The 21,294-nt window shown below is 43.0% G+C and overlaps 1 long non-coding RNA gene across 1 annotated transcript; it reads right to left on the bottom strand.

Annotated features, from left to right (window-relative positions):
- Nucleotides 1–942: 942 nt before the first annotated feature.
- LOC132535502 (uncharacterized) lies at nt 943–16,272 on the bottom strand. The gene is made up of 3 exons (XR_009547293.1): nt 16,235–16,272; nt 15,942–16,019; nt 943–1,112 (listed from the first exon to the last, which is right to left on the bottom strand). It is a non-coding gene; the product is annotated as an uncharacterized LOC132535502 (long non-coding RNA).
- Between the last annotated feature and the right edge of the window lie 5,022 nt (nt 16,273–21,294).

Here is a 21,294-nt window from a genome sequence, read left to right as displayed (position 1 = left end):
AAAAAAAAGGAAAAAAAAAGACATTTTTTTGAATGATAAATTCAATCAACCCTGTACAGGTAGGTTGCCAGGTGGCCACGTTGGCTGGGGAGGGCAGCAGGGCTGAACAAGGTGTGGGATTAGGGGGTGTGGGTGGGGTGATCAGAAGCCTGTGAGCTGGGGCCTCCAGTGAGCCGGCCGGAGGGATGCTGTCCTGAGAGCCCCGTAATCAGGGCTGGAACTGGTGAGCAGGGCATCCGGAAGAGAGAATAAACAATAGGAGAGGAGAGGAGAGGAGAGGAGAGGAGAGGAGAGGAGAGGAGAGGAGAGGAGAGGAGAGGAGAGGAGAGGAGAGGAGAGGAGAGGAGAGGAGAGGAGAGGAGAGGAGAGGAGAGGAGAGGCGTTGGGAAACCCATCTTGACAGCGGCAGGCATACAGGCAGCCCGGCAGCCAGGCAGCCAGTCAGTTGTTACCCATGCTCCCATGCTCCCGAGAGAAACTCCACCTTTCCTCTCTTGGCTGCTACCCCTGAGGTTTGACATCTGGCAGCACTGTCCTCCTGTCCTTCAGTCCATCTGTGCTAGGGCCTTGAGGTCATGGCGCTGCCTCCCTAGCGGTGGCGGTGGGGCAGTTGCACTGCCCAGTGCCAGCAACAGTGTTTGAGACGTCATGAACTGGCTGCCCTCACATCCTTAGAACTCTCCTCTGAGAGGTGCTGCTCTCCTCTTCCATCCGGGGTGGGCTCTGTGAACAGGCCACAGGCAGGAGCCAGCCCTCTGCAGGGATGGCAAAGGCTGCCTGGGAGGCCATGGCATAGCAACTGTGCACCAGGGTCCACGGGGGAGCCTGCAGCTGGGCCAGCGTGCCCTGGGCCTCCTGAGGCAACTGTGTCAGCAACTCATAGGTGGATTCTGACATGAAGCTCAGTGAAGACACCAGGATTTTTCTCAGGGGAGGTGGATGGGAGGCTGCTGGCCTGAGGGTTTGGGACCTCTGCCTGTGTCCAGTCAATCTTCTCTTGTGTGTGCAGGGGCTTGATCTGGGATATCTATGGTTCTCATGGCCACCATCCAGAGTCTTCCTTTTTCTGGTATTTGAGGAGTGTTCATTGTGTCCTTCTGCTGGAGAGGTACCTGTGGGGAAGAAGAGTGAGAAAGCTGCAGGTTCCTCACCCTGGGGGCCCCACCCAGAAATGTCAGTCTGCTTGCACACCTGGGGAGCACCCATTCCTGTTGACCTTGCCTTCCCTCACTTTGACAGACAAGGTCTTCTCCCCCCACTCCTTGTACTCAATGAGCACACCATGCTAAACCCCATTTGAATCCCACAGCCCATAACTCTCTGCTCTTACACCCAGAACCCTTGTCCTCCTCTCTGACTTTGCACCTGGGGACCCAGAAAGTAAGCTTTACCTGTTGCTTTGGGGGTGAAATTCCAGGAGCAGTTTCTCCACTTTTTGGGACTCTGTTCATCACAGCTGCTTTCTGAATCTGTGGACACAAGATGGAGTGAGTGTCTTTGTCAGTGGGAGACCCCAAACCTCAGGGCTCTGAACACACAGGGCACAGGCTGGACCAGATTGGGCTCCAACTCTGTCCTGAGTGTAGGACCATAACACCCTGAATGCAAGAACCAGATATCACTGTGGTACGTGTGCTGCTGGGGATTGAACTCAGGACTTCATCCTTGAGAGTGCAGTGATGTATCCACTGAGCCACCTCCCAGACCACTTGATTTACAAATTTTGGGGACAACTGGAACTAAGTCATAGATCAACTCACTCTCTCCACACAAGAATAATTTAGAATGGGACAGATACCTCCTTCCTAATCCTCTGAAAATTAATGTTAATGTTTTTTCCATACTTTTTTAAAAATTTCTTTCTTGATGAATTAATGTTCTACATTCGACAGTAAATACAATAGTTTGTGCATGCATAACATTTCCCAGTTTTCCATATATCAATACAACCCCCAGTAGGTCCTCTGTCATCCTTCTTGGATCTGTATTTTCCCCACCCACCCACCCCAGAGTCTTTTTTGGTGCAATACGCCAATTCCAATTGAGATTCTATTTGTGTTTCCTCTTCTGAGCTTGGTTTTCAACTTCTGCCTGAGAGTGAGATCATGCCATATTCATCCTTCTGTTTCTGACTTATTTCACTTAACATAAATTTTTCAAGGTTCATCCAAGATCGGCTGAAAATGGTGAAGTCACCATTTTTTATAGCTGAATAGTATTCCATTTTAGTATTCCATATAGACCCCAACTTGCTCAGCCACTCAACTGTTGTTGGACACCTGGGTTACTTCTAGGTTTTGGCTATTACAAATTGTGCTGCCAAGAACATATGTGTACACAGATTTCTTTTTGGACAGGTTGTTGGGTTCCTTAGGATATATCCCCAAGAGAGGAATTGAAGGATCATAGGGTAGGTTCATTTCTAGCCTTCTGAGAGTTCTCCAGACTGTTCTCCACAGAGGTTGGGCCAATTGACATTCCCACCAGCAGTGCAGGAGGGTTCTTTTGACTTCACAACTTCTCCAGCACTTGCTGCAGTTACCTTTTCTGATGTATGACATTCTCAAGGAAGTGAAGTGGTATCTCATTGTTGTCTTGATTTGCATTTTTCTGACAAGCGGAGACTTGGAGCCTTTTTTCATGTGTTTCTTGGCCTTTTGGATCTCTTCTGTGGTGAATATTCTGTCCATGTCCTCCCCCCACTTTTGGATGGGGTTATTTTTTTTCTTGCTGTTGAGATTTGCAAGTTCTTTATATATTCTGGTTATTAGCCTCTTGTCTGATGTATGGTATGTAAAGATCTTCTCCCTTTCTGTGAGGGGTCTCTCGGTTTGAGTAGCAGATGCTTTTTAATTTGATGTACTCCGAGAGGTTTATGCTTGCCTTTGTCTTCCTTGTAATTGGATTCGTTGCTTTGAAGATGTCTTTAAAATGTATACTGAAAAGACTTCTGCCAATATTTTCCTCTAAGTATCTGATAGTATGTGGTCCAACATCCAAGTCCTTAATCTACTTGGAGTTTACTTTTTTATTTGGTGAAATATAGAGGTTCAGTTTCATTCTTTCGCATGTTTCAACCCATTTTTTCCAACACCATTTGTTGAAGAGACTCACTTTCCCTATTTAATAGTCTGGGCACCTTTATCAAATATTTGATGTCCAGGGAGTTGGGCTGTAGTGCAGTGGGTTAAGCGCAGGTGGTGCAAAGCACAAGGACCGGCATAAGGATCCCAGTTCGAACCCCGGCTCCCCACCTGCAGGGGAGTCGCTTCACAGGTGGTGAAGCAGGTCTACAGGTGACTATCTTTCTCTCCTCCTCTCTGTCTTCCCCTCCTCTCTCCATTTCTCTTTGTCCTATCCAACAACGATGACAACAACAATAATAACTACAAAAATAAAACAACAAGGGCAATAAAAGGGAATAAATAAATTAAATTAAATAAATTTAAAAATATATATTAGATGTCCATAGGTGTTGGGGCTTACTTCTGGGCTCTCAATTCTATTCCACTGGTCAGTGTTTCTATTCATATTTCAGTACCAAGCAGTTTTGATGACAATGGCCCTATAGTTCAACTTTCTAGGTCTTTTCTGTTTCCAGGTAAACATTTGTAGCATTTGTTCTATTTGCCTAAGAAATGTGGTTGGGATCTTGATGGGGATAGCATTAAATTTGTAGATGGCTCTGGGTGTATATTCATTTTGATGATGTTAATTCTTCCAACCCATGAACATGGAATATCTTTTTCATGTTTCTTGAGTAGTGACTCATAATTTTCAGTATACAAGGCTTTCACTTCTCTGGTTAGGTTTATTCCTAGATTTTTGATTGTTTTTGTTGCTATAGTAAAAGGAATTGATTTCTGGAATTCAATTTCTTCTTAGTGTTTGCATAGAGGAATGCCACTGACTTTTGAATGTTAATTTTGTAGCCTGACACCTTACTGTATTGCCTGATGATATCCAAAAGGTTCTTGCTGGATTTCTTAGGTTTTTCTATGTATGCTGTGATGTCATCTGAAAATAGGGAGAGTTTGACTTCTTCTCTTCCAGTCTGTATGCCATTAATTCCTTGCTCCTGCTGGATTGCTATGACAACAACTTCCAAAACTATGTTGAATAGTAATGGTGATAGTAGACATCCCTGGGTAGTACCTTATCTGAGGGGAAATGCTTCCAGTATTTCACCATTGAGTATGATGCTGGCTGTAAGTTTGTTATATATAGACTCCACCTTTTTGAGGAATTTTTTATCTATTCCCATTTTTTGTATTGCTTTGATCATAAAGGGATGTTGTATTTTGTCAAAGGCTTTCTCTGCATCTATTGATATGACCATGTGGTTTTTGGTCTTGCTTTTATTGATGTGGTAGACAACGTTGATTGATTGACGTAGATTAAATCAACCTTGCATCCCTGGGATAAACCCCACTTGGTCATGATGAACAATCTTTTTAAAATACTGCTGTATCCGGTTGGCTAGAATTTTGTTCAATATTTTATCATCTATGTTCATCAGAGATATTAGACTGTGGTTTTCCTTTTTGGTTGTGTCATAGTCTACTTTTGTTATGAAAGTGATGTTATCTTCATAGAAGCTGAAAGGGAGAATTCCAGTGACTTCTATCTTCTGGAAGACTTTTCTTTCTTTTTAAAATTTTTTTATATTTATTTATTTATGTATTCCCTTTTGTTGTCCTTGTTGTTTTATTGTTGTAGTTATTATTGATGTCATTGGTGGATAGGACAGAGAGAAATGGAGAGAGGAGAGGAATACATACAGAGAGGGGAGAGAAAGACAGACACCTGCAGACCTGCTTCACCACCTGTGAAACAACTCCCCGGCAGGTGGGGAGCCCTGGGCTCGAACCGGGATCCTTACCCTGGTTCTTACACTTTGCGCCACGTGCACTTAACCTGCTGCACTACTGCCCGATTCCCCTGGAGGACTTTTAAAAGGAGAGGTATAAGTTCTTCTTTGAAGGTTTTGTAGAATTCATTTGTAAAACCATCTGGTCCAGGACTTTTATATTTGAGAAGATTTTTGATAACTGTTTCAATTTCATTAGCTGCGATGGGCCTGTTCATGCTATCTACTTCCTCCTTACTAAGTTTTGGAAGTTTGTAGGTATCTAGAAAATGAACCAGTTCTCCCAGGTTCTCTAGCTTAGTGTGGCATATAGTTGTTCATAGAAAACTCTCATGATGTGCTGAATTTCTGCAGTGTCTGTTGTGATATCTCCTCTTTTATTTATGATCTGATTTATGTGGGTCTTCTCCCTTTGTTTGTTTTGTGAGTCTGGCTAAAGGTTTGTTGATTTTGCTCACTCTTTCAAAGAACCAACATTTACTTTCGTTGATCTTTTGTACGGTTTTCTTATTTTCAATGTTATTGATTTCTACCTTAACTTTAGTGATTTCTGTCCTTCTGATTGCTGTAGGGTTGGTTTGTTCTTCTTTTTCCAGGTCTTTAAGATGTGCAGTCAGGCTGTTTCTTTGTGCTTTTTATTGTTTCCTAATGTGTGCTTGTATGGCAATGAACTTCCCTCTCAGTACTGCCTTAGCTATGTCCCGAATATTCTGATAGCTTGTGTCTTCATTTTCACTGAAATCTCGAAACATTTTGATTTCTTCCTTGATTTCCTCTTTGACCCAGAAGTTGTTAAGAAGTGTACAGTTGAGCTTCCACATTTTGGGACTATTACTACTCTTTTGTTTATTGTCAAGTGTTAGTTTCATTCCACTGTGGTCTGAGAAGATGCTTGGGATGATTTCAATGCTCTTCCATTTGCTGATGCTGTCTTTGTGGCCTAACATAGGGGTCTATCCTTGAGAATGACCCATGGGGACTTGAGTAAAATGTGTATTCCAGTTTCTTGGGATGAATGACTCTGAAAATGTCCAATAGTTCTAGTTTATCTATTTCTTCATTTACCACCCTCATTTCTTTATTGATTTTCTGCCTGGATGATCTGTCAAATTGAGACAGTAGGGTTTTGAAGTCCCCTACTATGACTGAGTTGCAGCTAATATATTGCTGTAGCTGTTTCAGTAGCTGTTTGATGTGATTAATTGGTTTCTCACTGGGTACATAGATGTTAATAATTGTTAAGTCCTCTTGATTGACTGATCCTTTGAGCATTAAGTAATGTCCACCCCTATCTTTTTAAATTTTATCTATTTTAAAGTCTGTCTTGTGAGATATGAGAATAGCTGTTCCTGCCCTTTTATTGTGGACAATTGGCTTTCCATGCTTTCACTTTGAGTCTGTATTTGTCTTGTTGAGTTAGGTGGGTTTCCTGTAGACAGCATATAGTTGGCTTGTTTTTTCTGATCCACCTTCCTACTCTGTGTCTTTTAATAGGTGAATTCAGGCCATTGACATTTATTGACATCAAAGATTGAAGATTTTTTAACACCAGTTTTGTAGAGTTTTAGAGTGTTCTGATATATGGCCTATTTTTTGGTGGTCTGTTTGTTTATAGGAGATCTTTCAAAACTTCTTTAAGGGCAGGTTTGTTGTTAGTTGATTCCTTGAACTTTTGCTTGTCTGACAAGGTTTATATGCCTCCATCTAGTCTGAATGAAAATCTAGCAGGATACGGTATTCTTGGTTGAAAGCCTTTCTCCTTGAGCACTCGACAGATATCTTGCTATTGTGTTCCGGCCTGTAGTGTTTGTGTGGAGAAGACTGCTGCTAATCTTGTGGGTTTTCCTCTGTAGTTGACTCTTTGTTTTTTCTCTTGCAGCCTGCAGGATCCTTTCTTTATCCTTATTCCTTTCCATTCTAAATATGATGTGTCCTATTGTCTTTAAGTCTGGGTTAATTCTGTTTGGGATCCTCTGTCTTCTTGAGCCTGTATGTCTTTGATGTTGACTAGACTGGAGAAGTTTTCAGCTATTATGGCCATCTGAAGATTGCTTTCTCCCTCTCCTTCTCTTTCTTGCTCTGGTAAGCCAATAATGCATATATTGATTCTTTGAAAGTCATCTCATAGGTCTCTGTTGTTGTTTTCAGTATCTCTTAATCTCTTTTTGACATCTCTTAATTTTTTTTAGTTGTCTCTAATCTGTCCTCAATCTGGCTAATTCTGCCTTCAGCCTCATTGGTTCTATTCTCTCTCCCCTCTGCTGTTTTCTGGAGTTCATCTAATTTGTTACCCTGTTCTGATACTGTTTTAGCTTGTTCAGCTAGCTGTGTTCTTAGCTCATCAATTTCAGCTTTCAATTCTCTAATAACCTTGAAATAACTAGTGTTTTCTTCCAGAGTCTCAGTGGTTGTTCCTGCATTTCTGATGACAATTCTTTCTTTTTAAAAAAATATTTATTTATTTATTCCCTTTTGTTGCACTTGTTGTTTTATTGTTGTTATTGATGTCATTGTTCTTGGATAGGACGGAGAGAAATCGAGAGAGGAAGGGAAGACAGAGAGGGGGAGAGAAAGATAGACACCTGCAGACCTGCTTCACTGCTTGTGAAGCGACTCCCCTGCAGGTGGGGAGCCAGGGACTCGAACCCGGATCCTTATGCTGGTCCTTTCGCTTTGTGCCACCTGCGCTTAATCCACTGCACTACTGCCAGACTCCTGACAATTCTTTCAAACACTTTACTCACACTTGTGATTATTTCCTTAACTAGTGTTTGGATATTGACCTCATTATTTTGTACTTCACCCTTTGGGGGGCTTTTAGCTGGACTGTTGTCCTGATTCATTTCTAAAATATTTCTTCTTGTTACTTTAACCATTCTGTATAGTATGTCATGAGGTACCTCTCTCAGTACTTTTCAAATTACTGATCACTCTTGCCTAGATTTGACTTGTGTCTAAGTAAGGTAATCAAATGGTTCCCAGTTGTGGAAGTTAATAGTTGTTTCATTAGTATTCTAATCCCTGATTTGATGTTCATTGGCTTTAAAACCTCTTTTGTGCTTTTTTTCCCTGTAAGCTATGGGAGCCTGAGGGTTTTAAACTATAAGTAGGCTTTTTAGCTTAATCACTGACTGCTGACCAAGAGATAAAGCAGGGTGTGGCAGAGATAATCCAGTGAATATGCAAAGAGACTCTCATAGCCCCACTACTAGGCCATGGAGGTATAGATCTTCTCCTGAGTTTCCTGGTTAGCTCTCTGTCCCTTGGTGTCAGCTCAGGCCCCCCACACCCCCACTGTTGCTCCAGATTCTGAGTGCAGTAGCAATGAAGACTCACAGTTGCATTTGGTGGGTCTCAGAGGAGTCCTCTCCTCCCTTTAGCTGTCCCCTTGTTGGTGAAATAGAGTGGAGGTGGTGTCTCAACTGATAAACTGCAGGACTGTTACCAGCCACTTAAACTCTCCATAAGTGTCTCTCTGTCCACCAGACACAAGTGTTTGCACACACAGGTGATATGGCAGGTTGCTGAAGTCGTTCTAGTACTGTCTTGTTTCAGTCCCAGGTGGTCTGCTTTTATATTCCTAGTTCATTCAGGAGAGAAGAGGCGAGAAACACAGTTGCTGCTTGTTGTAGCCTCTCTTCCGGAAGTCCTCCATACATTCTTTAAAGGGCAATGTACTTTTTTTTCTTTTTTTAACCAGAGCACTGCTCAGCTCTGGCTTATAGTGGTGCAGGAGATTGAACCTGGGACTTCAGAGCCTCAGAATGACAATCTATTTACATAACCAATATGCTGTGTACCCTGCATAAGGGCAATTTCAGAGATCTCTGAACCACCCCTCGAAAAGAGTCCACTGAACCAAAGCAAGTCAACAGAGATTCATTTTTTTTCTTGCAGTTTAATTTATTGGTTATTTGAGGGAGTCATTTATAATTTCCACAATGATTTTGCATATATATATATATATATATATATATATATATATTCTCATAGGTTAAAAATACTAACTGCTTTTGAGGGTGTCAGTAAACATTCTATCTACAATGTGATGATAAACCCAATAAATAAGAAAACTGACAGTTTGTGATTTAGAATGAAAATAGCTCCACAGTGATGTGGAGCCAGAGTTCAAGGAGTCCCTATATCCATATCTAGAGGCAGCTCACCTATTGATCCTCCTACTCTGAACCCAGCATTTCAAGTTGTTTGACCTGTAAGTCTTCCAAATTGGCCAGAGTGGGAGCCTGCCCTCAATGAAATTTCCCACCCCCAAGCCCAGACACTCAGCTGACAGTGTTCCAATGCCACCTCTCCACTGGGTGCATGACCTCAGAGCTTCCATCCTCAGATGGGTGGTTTCACTGTCCCGCTCAACTGGACTCTGGAAAGCGCTGCCCAGCTGTGGCCTCTGCTGTAGTGGTAGGGCCCCTTCTTCCTACAGATCAGCCTGGTTTTGGCACACTGCATAGAAGACTCTGCCTCTCAGGTTCTCTGATGGCTGGTCAAGGCAGAAAGGTAGAGAAAAGAGAGAGAAGAGAGAGAATTCTATGCTGTGTTTTATAAACCTGTAGGGTGTGTCTGTTGCTCTATCATTGACCAATTTCATTTATTTTTTATAACTTATTTTTATTTATTTATTGGGTAGGGAAAGAAATTGAGAGAGGAGGGAGACAGACAGAAAGACACCTGCAGCTCTGCTTCAACACTGATAAAGCTATCCCGCTGCAGGTGAGGACCAGGGGCTTGAACCTGCAACCTTGCACACCACTGTAATGTGTGTGCTTAACCAGGAGCATCACCACCTGGCCCTCATTGACCAATTTTAAATCCTAATTGAATTGAGTCTTGAGGAGATTCTTAGTTTCCCTCCTGCCACATCTTCTGTGCAGGATGGGGCCTTTCCCTACCTGCCAGCTGTCCCTCCCTTGTTGTCCCACCCATTATATCAGTAAACTCCTTGATGGTCCAATAAAGACTCATAAAATTAGAGCTTTGCCTGCCTGAGGCCTAAAGCCACAGATCCACTCCCCAACAAGCTCCCATGAAGATCTGGAAGGGCTCTGGTATTCTTATTCAGTTACCTTAGATTTAAATAATCATGGAACAATAGAGAAGATACTGGGACAATTTAGCTCAATTGTCTTGATATTTTTATTTGAAACCATTTGTTTACTAAATCATATGGATATGAGCACCAATGTAATGGACATTGTGTTGGGTCTTTGAAATGGGATTGCATACTGTAGACTTTTATTTTATTTTCCCATGTCCTAGAAGAGTAGATGACATAAAAATGTGATAGGAAAAGAACTTGTCTTTATCATTCTCCCTGGTGAAAGAGAAGATGGTACAGGATAATAGCGGGATAGCATAAGATCCATAGGACAGAAGTTGATAGGAAGCTATCACAAAAAGAAAAAAAAAAAAGATTCCAGATCAAGCTAATTGTTACAATATCTCTTCTACCCATGCTGCTCACTCAACTACAAATCATTTGTTGGGGAATCACAGTCCTCTACAAGTACTTTACTCATTAAACTGAGATAGCACAGGTTCAGGACTGCATCATGGGTATGCAAAGGACTTTCACTGAGATGCTGTGAGCTCCCATCAACCCAGCTCCCTCCCTCCACCATCACAAATAGGCCAAAGCCGAGAATTGTTCAGATTTAAAGAGTTCTTGTATTTTTGTCAATGAATTGACATGTATTTTTGATATTTTGAAAGGGTTCCATTGAGATGTCATTAATGATGTTTTCACTATGTGCTTTCTGCTACATCCCCAAGAGGGCAGTATATCAGCAGTGTAAATTGTATGGGAGACTCCTCCAATGCTCAACATCTGGCTTTTCTCTTGTTCTTATTTTTTTCTTTCAGTGATGTATGCAGACAGGTGACTTACACAACATTTGAAACATTCCCAACTTTTTTTTCTTTATTTTATTTTATTTTATTTATTTATTCCCTTTTGTTGCCCTTGTTGTTTTATTGTTGTAGTTATTATTGTTGTTGTCGTTGCTGGATAGGACAGAGAGAAATGGAGAGAGGAGGGGAAGACAGAGAGGAGGAGAGAAAGACAGACACCTGTAGACCTGCTTCACCGCCTGTGAAGCGACTCCCCTGCAGGTGGGGAGCCGGGGTTCGAACCGGGATCCTTATGCCAGTCCTTGTGCTTTGCGCCACCTGCACTTAACCCGCTGCGCTACAGCCCTACTCCCACATTCCCAACTTTTTAATATTTTCATTTAATTATTATTGGATATACACAGATAGAATTTGAGAGGAGTGAGGGAGGTAGAGAGGAAGACAGACAGAATGACACCTGCAACACTGCTTCACCACCTGTGAAGCTTCTCTTGGCAGGGTGGAGCAAGGCCTGGAACCTACATCCTGTGTGCTTAACCAGGTGTTCCACTGTCTAGCCCCCATTTCCTGGTCTTTTTATTACCGAAGACTGCCAGGCCCACAGAGCTTGCATTTTGGGGGCTATGGGTTTTATTCTACCACCATTGATAATGGTGTATTTTCAAGATTTGTCTTTCTGTCTTGGATAACACTATATCTGTCTCCTGAGGGACAATTCACACACCTCACAGAGAGAGAGGGAGAAGGGAAGATCTAATGCTGAGTGAGATCACCTATGATTACAATGGGCCAACATGTGTTCATTAATTCAAAGACTCCACAGCATCACTTCTCACACTGTGCCTCTCAGTCTCATACTAGCTCATTTTTCCTAGAGGCTGCCTGAGTATGGGACCAGGGAGTCAGCACAGCCTAGGCATCATGATCTGTACTCCGGAGTCAGCCACTTACTGATCTGTTACCTAATCTCAGCAAAATCACTGTGGAATCTGATATCATGTTATGTGTTAGAATGACATTCTGATTCTCAGTCTCCTTGAACAATTTAAGTAGAATCCTATGATTTAAGAAAGAACAATAGAAAGACTGGACATGTACAGAAAACCATTCAGTGTCAAAACACAGAAACTGCATCCCAGAAGTCTAGGCTGTGGTGCATTGGCTAGTCACATACCTGGGCTGGCTGACACTCTTCTCAATCAGATTCTCTCTCTCTCTCTCTCTCTGTACTCTAATATACAAATGAATGGTCTATTTCAAGAGGATCTGCAAAACAATTTGAAGTCACAATACCATCTCAATTTGGTCACAACAAACCAATGCAAACCAGACCTGTACAGTTAAGACTATCCTGAGAGGGGGCTGGGTGGTGGCACACCCATTTCAGTGCTCATAGTACTATGCAGAAGACCACAAATATGGACCTGGGTTTCAGGCCCCAGACTCCAACTACAACAGGGATGCTTCACAGGTTGAGAAACAGATCTGCCAGTATCTATCTTTCCCTCTCCCTGTCTACTCTCTCCTCTGTCACTTCCCTTCTATCCTATTATATAGGATTAAAAAGAAAAAGGACGGTGGTCCAGAAGGTGGCACGGTGGATAAGATGCTTGACTTCCAAGTGTGAGGTCCTGAGTTCAAGCCCTGGCAGTACGTGTACCAGAGTGATGCCTGGTTTTTTCTCTCTCTTCACCTATCTTTCTTTTTTTCTCTTTTTAAGATTGTTTTTGTTTTTAAATATTTATTTATTTATTCCCTTTTGTTGCCCTTGTTTTATCGTTGTAGTTGTTGATGTTGTCGTTGTTGGATAGGACAGAGAGAAATGGAGAGAGGAGGGGAAGACTGAGAAAGGGAAAGAAAGATAGACACCTGCAAACCTGCTTCACTGCTTGTGAAGCGACTCCCCTGCAGGTGGGGAACTGGGGGCTCGAACCCGGATCCTTGTGCTTTGCGCCACCTGCGCTTAACACGGTGTTCTACCGCCCGACTACCATCCACCTATCTTTCTCATCAATAAATATGTAAAGGAAATAAATTTTAAAAAAGGAAAAATGTCCTTCAGGAGCAGTGGAGTGGTCCTGCTAGAACCTTATGATAACCCTGAAGGGAAAAAAAAAAAAAGGCCAACTAGAGATTGTGACAGACAGTGTCTATCAACTAGCAGAACCATTTCACATGAAGCTTCCAGAACAATAAAGAGCTGACTCATTGACCCACATGAACTGAGAGGTGAAGATAGCCTGCTGGAAAGATGAAAACCTTCTGGAAGGAGGAAAAGACTTTTCGATACAAAATTATTACTAAATTGTTATGTCTACACAAATATTAAAAAAAACACCAGAACCAAAGTCTTCCTAAGATTCTGAGAGAACTACTGTGATTATCATTGGGAGAGTGGGTGGTGGCTGTTAGTAGTGTAAAATAGTGTTAGTAACAAATAGAAAAGACGTAGAAAGTAAAAGTCTGCAGCATACAGTCCAAAAGAAGAGTGTACTGAAAAAAAATGCATGAAAATGTATCACAAATGAGGCATGATGTTTTAAATAACTATCTACACGTGGACTCGGTTCGGTATAGTCCAAAAATATGTCCTGCATGCACACTGATTTGCAACCAACTGTCCTTCAACTGTCCCCAAGTAGGGATGATGAGGTCCCACCCCCCACACCTGACTGGCACTGTGAGCCTCAGAAATTCAAAGTGCAGGTGAAGTAGGTACAGACGGGAAAAGAGACCCCTAGCCATTCCAGGCAGTTAATTTCAATAGGACATTGTCTGGGTGGAGATGGAGAGCATAATGGTTATGCAAAGAGACTCTCACACCTGAGGCTCCAGAGTCCTAGGTTCGAACTTCAATTAAACCACCATAGGCCAGAACTGAGCAGTGCTCTGGAAAAAATAAAAGGGCAGTATATGTGATTTTGCCAATTAGGATATTCTTGAACTCACTAATGTTCTTTCAAACACTATGTGATGTGAAATGACCAGAAAGAAGACAAAATATACTAGCATTTTAATTTATTACAAAAGATGTAAATTATATACATGAGATGCCATGGTACAAAATACAGATAAATTTAGGAAAAGGAAAGTCACACAGTGCAAATCCAGGACAATGATTTCAGTTCAGTTTAATACAAAACAGAATTGAGTGATAGCTAATAAATTATTAAAGTCTGAGAGATTTAGATCAATATATAAATCACTAAGCATTTCATAGATTTCACTGTAAAAATAGTGTAATTTCAATGAAAATACTACAAGTGACATGATTTAATACAGCAGACAATTTAAAGGAAACGCAGAGCTCCAGTCCCTTGGCTGTGGAAGGCTCTAGATTTCCCTCAGAGGTGTGGAGGGGAGAGAAGGCAAACTTTCAGCCTCCATTTCTAAGAGGGAGTAAAAATGCTTGCAGTCACGAGTGTGAGGAATTCACAGGCATGAATGTCCAACAACCTGCTATTGTTTGATCTCCTGATAAGCTGTCCTTGCTGGCTGCCAAGTTGAAAGTCACCACAGCCCAAGCAAGCATCACCTTGGTGCCCTGGGAGCTGAACACCTCATCATGAGTCCAACTTGCTTTTCTTCCTGAGACCACCTGCAAGTCTCTGATTGTGTCACAGGCCTGTGGGTCTTCTGACTGAGGAATAGCAGGCTGCCTTGTGCTCCCAGAGTTGAATGCCATGGTGCTGTAGAGGGGCATCCATTATGTGCCATCTTCTGCAAGCCCTGGCACTTCAGCTTCAAGGTTGTTTTTTTTTTTTGGGGGGGGGCAGAGGGTGAAAGGTCTCTTGTAGCCCATAAGAGCTTGCTTGGAGGATCTATCAGGCAAGCACAGGTACTCATAGACGATCAAAGGAAGTCAGATTTGCTTCTAGTTGGGAAACGTCGTCCTCTTTGACCAAACAAGCATCTTCAGAGAGATGCACATGGAGAAGTGAGGGGGGTGGGGGACCTGCTTAGCCAGCCAGAGGAGCCAAATGAACCCTGGTGAGCAACAGTGTTTGAGACGTCATGACCTGGCTGCCCTCACATCCTTGGAACTCTTCTCAGAAAGGTGCTGCTCTCCTCTTCCATCCTGGGTGGGCTCTGCAGAACAGTCCACAGGCAGGAGCCAGCCCTCTGCAGGGATGGCATAGGCTGCCTGGTGGGCCATGGCATAGCAGCTGTGCACCAGGGTCCACAGGGGAGCCCGCAGCTGGGCCAGCGTCCCCTGGGGCTCCTGAGGCAGTTGGGTCAGCATGTCATAGGTGGATTCTGACATTAAGCGCAATGAAGACACCAAGAATTGTCTCAGGGGAGGTGGATGGGAGGCTGCTGGCCTGAGGGTTTGCGACCTCTGCCTGTGTCCACTCAACCTTCTCTTGCGTGTGTAGGGGCTCGATCTGGGATATCTATGGCTGTAGGGGCTCGATCGAGGATGTCTATGGCCACCATCCAGAATCTTTGTTTTTCTGGTATTTGAAGAGTTTTCATTGTGTCCTTCTGCTGGAGAGGTCCCTGTGGGGAAGAAGAAGAGTGAGAAAGCTGCACGTTCCTCGCCCTGGGGTGTTGGGCTGAGCTTCACTGACAGGAGACAGGAGACAGAAGACCAGGGACTCATGGCTGAGCTGTATGCAGTATCTCTTTATTCATGCAGAACGCAGCACAATCTCAGCCAACTAAGCTAAACTAAAACTAAACTGAAAACTCACAAACCTATCCTATATATACTGGCCAAGTAGGGTGTAAACTGGATGTGACATAGAGAGGGTGGAGCAAAAAGAGATTGGTGAAAATCAGGGTGTGACAGACAAGGAGAGGGAGCAGAGCAGGTGAGAATTCTACCAGGGAACCACCAGTGCCCTGGAGGGAAGGTGGTGCTTAGTTAACAGTGGTTATGTAAATAGAATACAGTGTTAAGCAGGGGGGATTAAACCAAATTTAAGAGAAGGGGTTTTTAGAAGAAGAATTAGAGGCATGCCAACACTGGGGGCTCCACCCAGAAATGTCAGTCTGCTTGCACACCTGGGGAGCACCCATTCCTGTTGACCTTGCCTTCCCTCACTTTGACAGACAAGGTCTTCTCCCCCCACTCCTTGTACTCAATGACCACACCATGCTAAACCCCATTTGAATCACACAGCCCATAACTCTCTGCTCTCACAACCAGAACCCTTGTCCTCCTCTCTGACTTTGCACCTGGGGACCCAGAAAGTAAATTTACCTGTTGCTTTGGGGGTGCAATTCCAGGAGCGGTTTCTCCACTTTCTGGGACTCTGTTCATCACAGCTGCTTTCTGAATCTGTGGACACAAGATGGAATGAGTGTCTTTGTCCGTGGGAGACCCCAAACCTCAGGGCTCTGAACACACAGGACACAGGCTGGGACCAGATTGGGCTTCAACTCTGTCCTGAGTGCAGGACCATAACACCCTAAACGCAAGCTCCCATCCAGGCCTCTTAAAGGGCACTGGGTTCCCCCCTGGCCAACCTCTCCTCCCTGGACAGGGAATCTCACCTGATAGCCTAGTCAAAATGTCTGTGCCTTTCTGCTCCTTTTCTGGAGAATTCTCCTTCTTTGTCTTGGATTCAGACCCTAGGAGAAAAGAAGTCATTTAGGCGACTGGCCTCCCTGAAGCCTCTGCTCCTCACCTTACCTAGCTTTGGGGCTATGAACTTCCCTGGACATCATTCATCTCTCACCAAAATAAAAACAGGATTTAGAGGGAATAGGTTCTCAGGAATGAAGCCCGAGTTACCATATTGACCAAAGTCTGAGAAATGTCTTAGCCAAAAACAATTATCAAAAGAAACGTACAAAAAAAATTAGCAAGCCATCTAAATCAAACCAGAAATATTTTCATGAAAGATACAGTCTTCCTCTGTTTCCCTCATCCCCACCTTGCTGGTAACCTCCATGCTAACAGACCACTTCCATGTTTCAACTTAATTTGGGAGTCAGTTGAGGGGAAGAAATTCTCTTACACTTTTCATGCTTTGCTGTCTCCTCCACATCTGAGCATTTTTCCTCACAGGAGGGCTGCAGGCACAGATCCTCCTCAGAGGGGGTTGGGTTGTTTGGACTCTTGGAGTGCAGGTCTTGAGTTCTGGATTCCATCCTGAAGGTCTGAAAAGATCCTCTCTGTGGCTGAAGTAGCTGAAAAGTGAAGGTTGGACTGCTCTGCCTGGCTTTTGTAGGTTCAGGTCCTGAGCAAGTCTAGCTCCCATTGGCTGGAAAGAGCCCGACTTCCTGCCAGTCTCCGGATCCTATCACCTGAAGGCTAACTAACATAGCCTCTGAGATCTGGGTGAATTTTGCCTCAGGGCTTTTGCCTGTGTGGATGGTGTACCTTCAAGAACTCTTTGCATATTTAATAGGGGCTGTAATCCCATCATCTGGATGCTTTCCACCTTCTATTATCTCCTCCCAATGCCCCTAGGACCTGAGGTCAACTAAGTAGGATTTAAGATTTCAGTAGAAGGCTTTGGGCACACAGGGTCACAGCACCCAAAATTATGTGACTTCCTAAGCTAACTATGGGCCCCAGATCACATCACATTGATGGAGTTTGAAGTCAACAATATTTATACCCCTTTGCCATATTAGGGAGCAACTCTCTTCCCTGATCCAGCTTTCTGGCCCTTTTCCAGCCATGACATCATCTCCCCAACAATAACTTGGATCAACCTGCATATCAGACTTCAGGCTCAGGCAAAAAACAAACAAAGAAACAAAAACACACTAGGATAGCCACAAGCCCTTTTAAATATGACTAAAATATGCCTACTAGCTTTCAACCAAATGGAGGACCTCTGCAACACTTCTTCTGCACTATTCCCGACTTTAGGTCCATGATATTCAACAATTTGTTTGGCTTTGTATGTGAACTCCCTTTTCAGCCACCAGGTTCCCAGAAGCTAGCAGGATGTGATCAGACTTTTCTGGACAGAAAACAATGTGACTTGGAGCTCTGCTTTCCCAGAGCCCTTCCCACTAGGGAAAGAGAGAGGCAGTCTGGGAGTATGGATCAGTCTGTCAACACCTATGTGCATCGGGGAAGCAATTACAGAAGCCAGACCTGACACATTATGCAGCCCACAATTATCTTGGGTCCATACTCCCAGAGGGTTAAAGAATAGGAAAGCTATCAGGGGAGGGGATGGATATGGACGTCTGGTGGTAGGAATTGTGTGATGTTACAACCCTCTTATCCCGTAGTTAAAAGAAATGGGGTAGGTTCTTGGCTCACCTCAGACCCTTTTTTCCTTGATTTACAAACTTTCAAAAATATTTTATTTATTAATGCTAAAGGAGGAGAGAGAGAAAGACCCAGATAATAGTGTGGTATATGTGCTGCTGGGCATTGAACTCAGGACTTCATCATTGAGAGTGCAGTCATGTATCCACTGAGCCACCTCCCAGACCACTGGATCTGTAGTCTCCCCACCCACCCAACCCAGAGTGTTTTACTTTGGTGCAATATGCCAATTCCAGTTCAGGTTCTGTTTGTGTTTCCTCTTCTGATTTTGTTATTCAACTTCTGCCTGAGAGTGAGATCATCCATCCCATATTCATCCTTCTATTTCTGACTTATTTCACTGAACATGAATTTGTCAAAGTCCATCCAAGTTCGGCTGAACACTGTGATGTCACCATTTTTTACAGCTGAGTAATATTCCATTGCATATATATATATACCACAACTTGCTCAGCCACTATCTTTTGTTGAACACCTGGGTTCTTCCAGGTTTTGGCTATTAGAAATTGTGCTGCCAAGAACATATGTGTACACAGATCTTTTTGGATGGGTGTGTTGGGTCCCTTAGGATATATCTTCAGGAGATGAATTGAAGGATCATAGGGTAGGTCCATTTCTAGCCTACTGAGAGTTCTCCAGACTCTTCTACACAGAGGCTTGACCAATTGACATCCCACCAGAAGGACAGGAGGGTTCCTTTGACCCCACAACCACTCCAGCATTTGCTGCTATTACCTTCTCTGATGTATGACATTCTCACCACAGGAGTGAAGTGGTATCTCATTGTCGCCTTTTTTTTTTTTTTTTTTTTTTGCATTTCTCTGACAAGCAGAGACTTGGAGCATTTTTTTTCATGTGTTTCTCGGCCTTATGGATCTCTTCTGTGGTGAATATTCTGTCCATGTCCTCCCCCCATTTTTGGATGGGGTAATTTGTTTTCTTGCTGTTGAGGTTTGCAACTTCTTTATATATTCTGGTTATTAGCCTCTTGTCTGATGTGTGGCATGTAGAGATCTTCTCCCATTCTGTGAGTGGTTTCTTTGTTGTATAGTAGTTTCTTTAGCTGTGCAGAAGATTTTAATTTGATGTAGTCCCATAGGTTTATGCTTGCCTTAGTCGTCTTTGTAATTACACACATATGGACCTGGGTTTGAGGTCCCAGATTCCAACTACAGCAGGATGCTTCGCAGGTTGAGAAACAGATCTGCCGGTATCTATCTTTCACTCTCCCTGTCTACTCTCTCCTCTGTCACTTCCCTTCTATCCTATTATATAGAATTAAAAATAAAAAGGACGGTGGCCCAGGAGGTGGCACGGTGGATAAGATGCTTGACTTCCAAGTGTGAGGTTCTGAGTTCAAGCCCTGGCAGTACGTGTACCAGAGTGATGCCTGGTTTTTTCTCTCTCTTCACCTATCTTTCTTTTTTTCTCTTTTTAAGATTGTTTTTGTTTTTAAATATTTATTTATTTATTCCCTTTTGTTGCCCTTGTTTTATCGTTGTAGTTGTTGATGTTGTCGTTGTTGGATAGGACAGAGAGAAATGGAGAGAGGAGGGGAAGACTGAGAAAGGGAAAGAAAGATAGACACCTGCAAACCTGCTTCACTGCTTGTGAAGCGACTCCCCTGCAGGTGGGGAGCTGGGGGCTCGAACCCGGATCCTTGTGCTTTGCGCCACCTGCGCTTAACACGGTGTTCTACCGCCCGACTACCATCCACCTATCTTTCTCATCAATAAATATGTAAAGGAAATAAATTTTAAAAAAGGAAAAATGTCCTTCAGGAGCAGTGGAGTGGTCCTGCTAGAACCTTATGATAGCCCTGAAGGGAAAAAAAAATGGCCAACTAGAGATTGTGACAGACAGTGTCTATCAACTAGCAGAACCATTTCACATGAAGCTTCCAGAACAATAAAGAGCTGACTCATTGACCCACATGAACTGAGAGGTGAAGATAGCCTGCTGGAAAGAAGATAACCTTCTGGAAGGAGGAAAAGACTTTTCGATACAAAATTATTACTAAATTGTTATGTCTACACAAATATTAAAAAAAAACACCAGAACCAAAGTCTTCCTAAGATTCTGAGAGAACTACTGTGATTACCATTGGGAGAATGGGTGGTGGCTGTTAGTAGTGTAAAATAGTGTTAGTAACAAATAGAAAAGACGTAGAAAGTAAAAGTCTGTAGCATACAGTCCAAAAGAAGAGTGTACTGAAAAAAAACGCATGAAAATGTATCACAAATGAGGCATGATGTTTTAAATAACTATCTACATGTGGACTCGGTTCTGTATAGTCCAAAAATATGTCCTGCATGCACACTGATTTGCAACCAACTGTCCTTCAACCTTCCCCAAGTAGGGATGATGAGGTCCCACCCCCCACACCTGACTGGCACTGTGAGCCTCAGAAATTCAAAGTGCAGGTGAAGTAGGTACAGATGGGAAAAGAGACCCCTAGCCATTCCAGGCAGTTAATTTCAAAAGGACATTGTCTGGGTGGAGATGGAGAGCATAATGGTTATGCAAAGAGACTCTCACACCTGAGGCTCCAGAGTCCTAGGTTCGAACTTCAATTAAACCACCATAGGCCAGAACTGAGCAGTGCTCTGGAAAAAATAAAAGGGCAGTATATGTGATTTTGCCAATTAGGATATTCTTGAACTCACTAATGTTCTTTCAAACACGATGTGATGTGAAATGACCAGAAAGAAGACAAAATATACTAGCATTTTAACTTATTACAAAAGATGTAAATTATATACATGAGATGCCATGGTACAAAATACAGATAAATTTAGGAAAAGGAAAGTCACACAGTGCAAATCCAGGACAATGATTTCAGTTCAGTTTAATACAAAACAGAATTGAGTGATAGCTAATAAATTATTAAAGTCTGAGAGATTTAGATCAATATATAAATCACTAAGCAGTTTCTAGATTTCACTGTAAAAATAGTGTAATTTCAATGAAAATACTACAAGTGACATGATTTAATACAGCAGACAATTTAAAGGAAACGCAGAGCTCCAGTCCCTTGGCTGTGGAAGGCTCTAGATTTCCCTCAGAGGTGTGGAGGGGAGAGAAGGCAAACTTTCAGCCTCCATTTCTAAGAGGGAGTAAAAATGCTTGCAGTCACAAGTATGAGGAATTCACAGGCATGAATGTCCAACAACCTGCTATTGTTTGATCTCCTGATAAGCTGTCCTTGCTGGCTGCCAAGTTGAAAGTCACCACAGCCCAAGCAAGCATCACCTTGGTGCCCTGGTAGCCGAACACCCTATCATGAGTCCAACTTGCTTTTCTTCCTGAGACCACCTGC

The sequence above is a fragment of the Erinaceus europaeus genome, chromosome 23 (genome assembly GCF_950295315.1).
Source record: "Erinaceus europaeus chromosome 23, mEriEur2.1, whole genome shotgun sequence".
Lineage (NCBI taxonomy): Eukaryota > Metazoa > Chordata > Mammalia > Eulipotyphla > Erinaceidae > Erinaceus > Erinaceus europaeus.
Note: the sequence above shows the minus strand (reverse complement) of the source record. Positions and strands in the feature narration are given on the sequence as shown.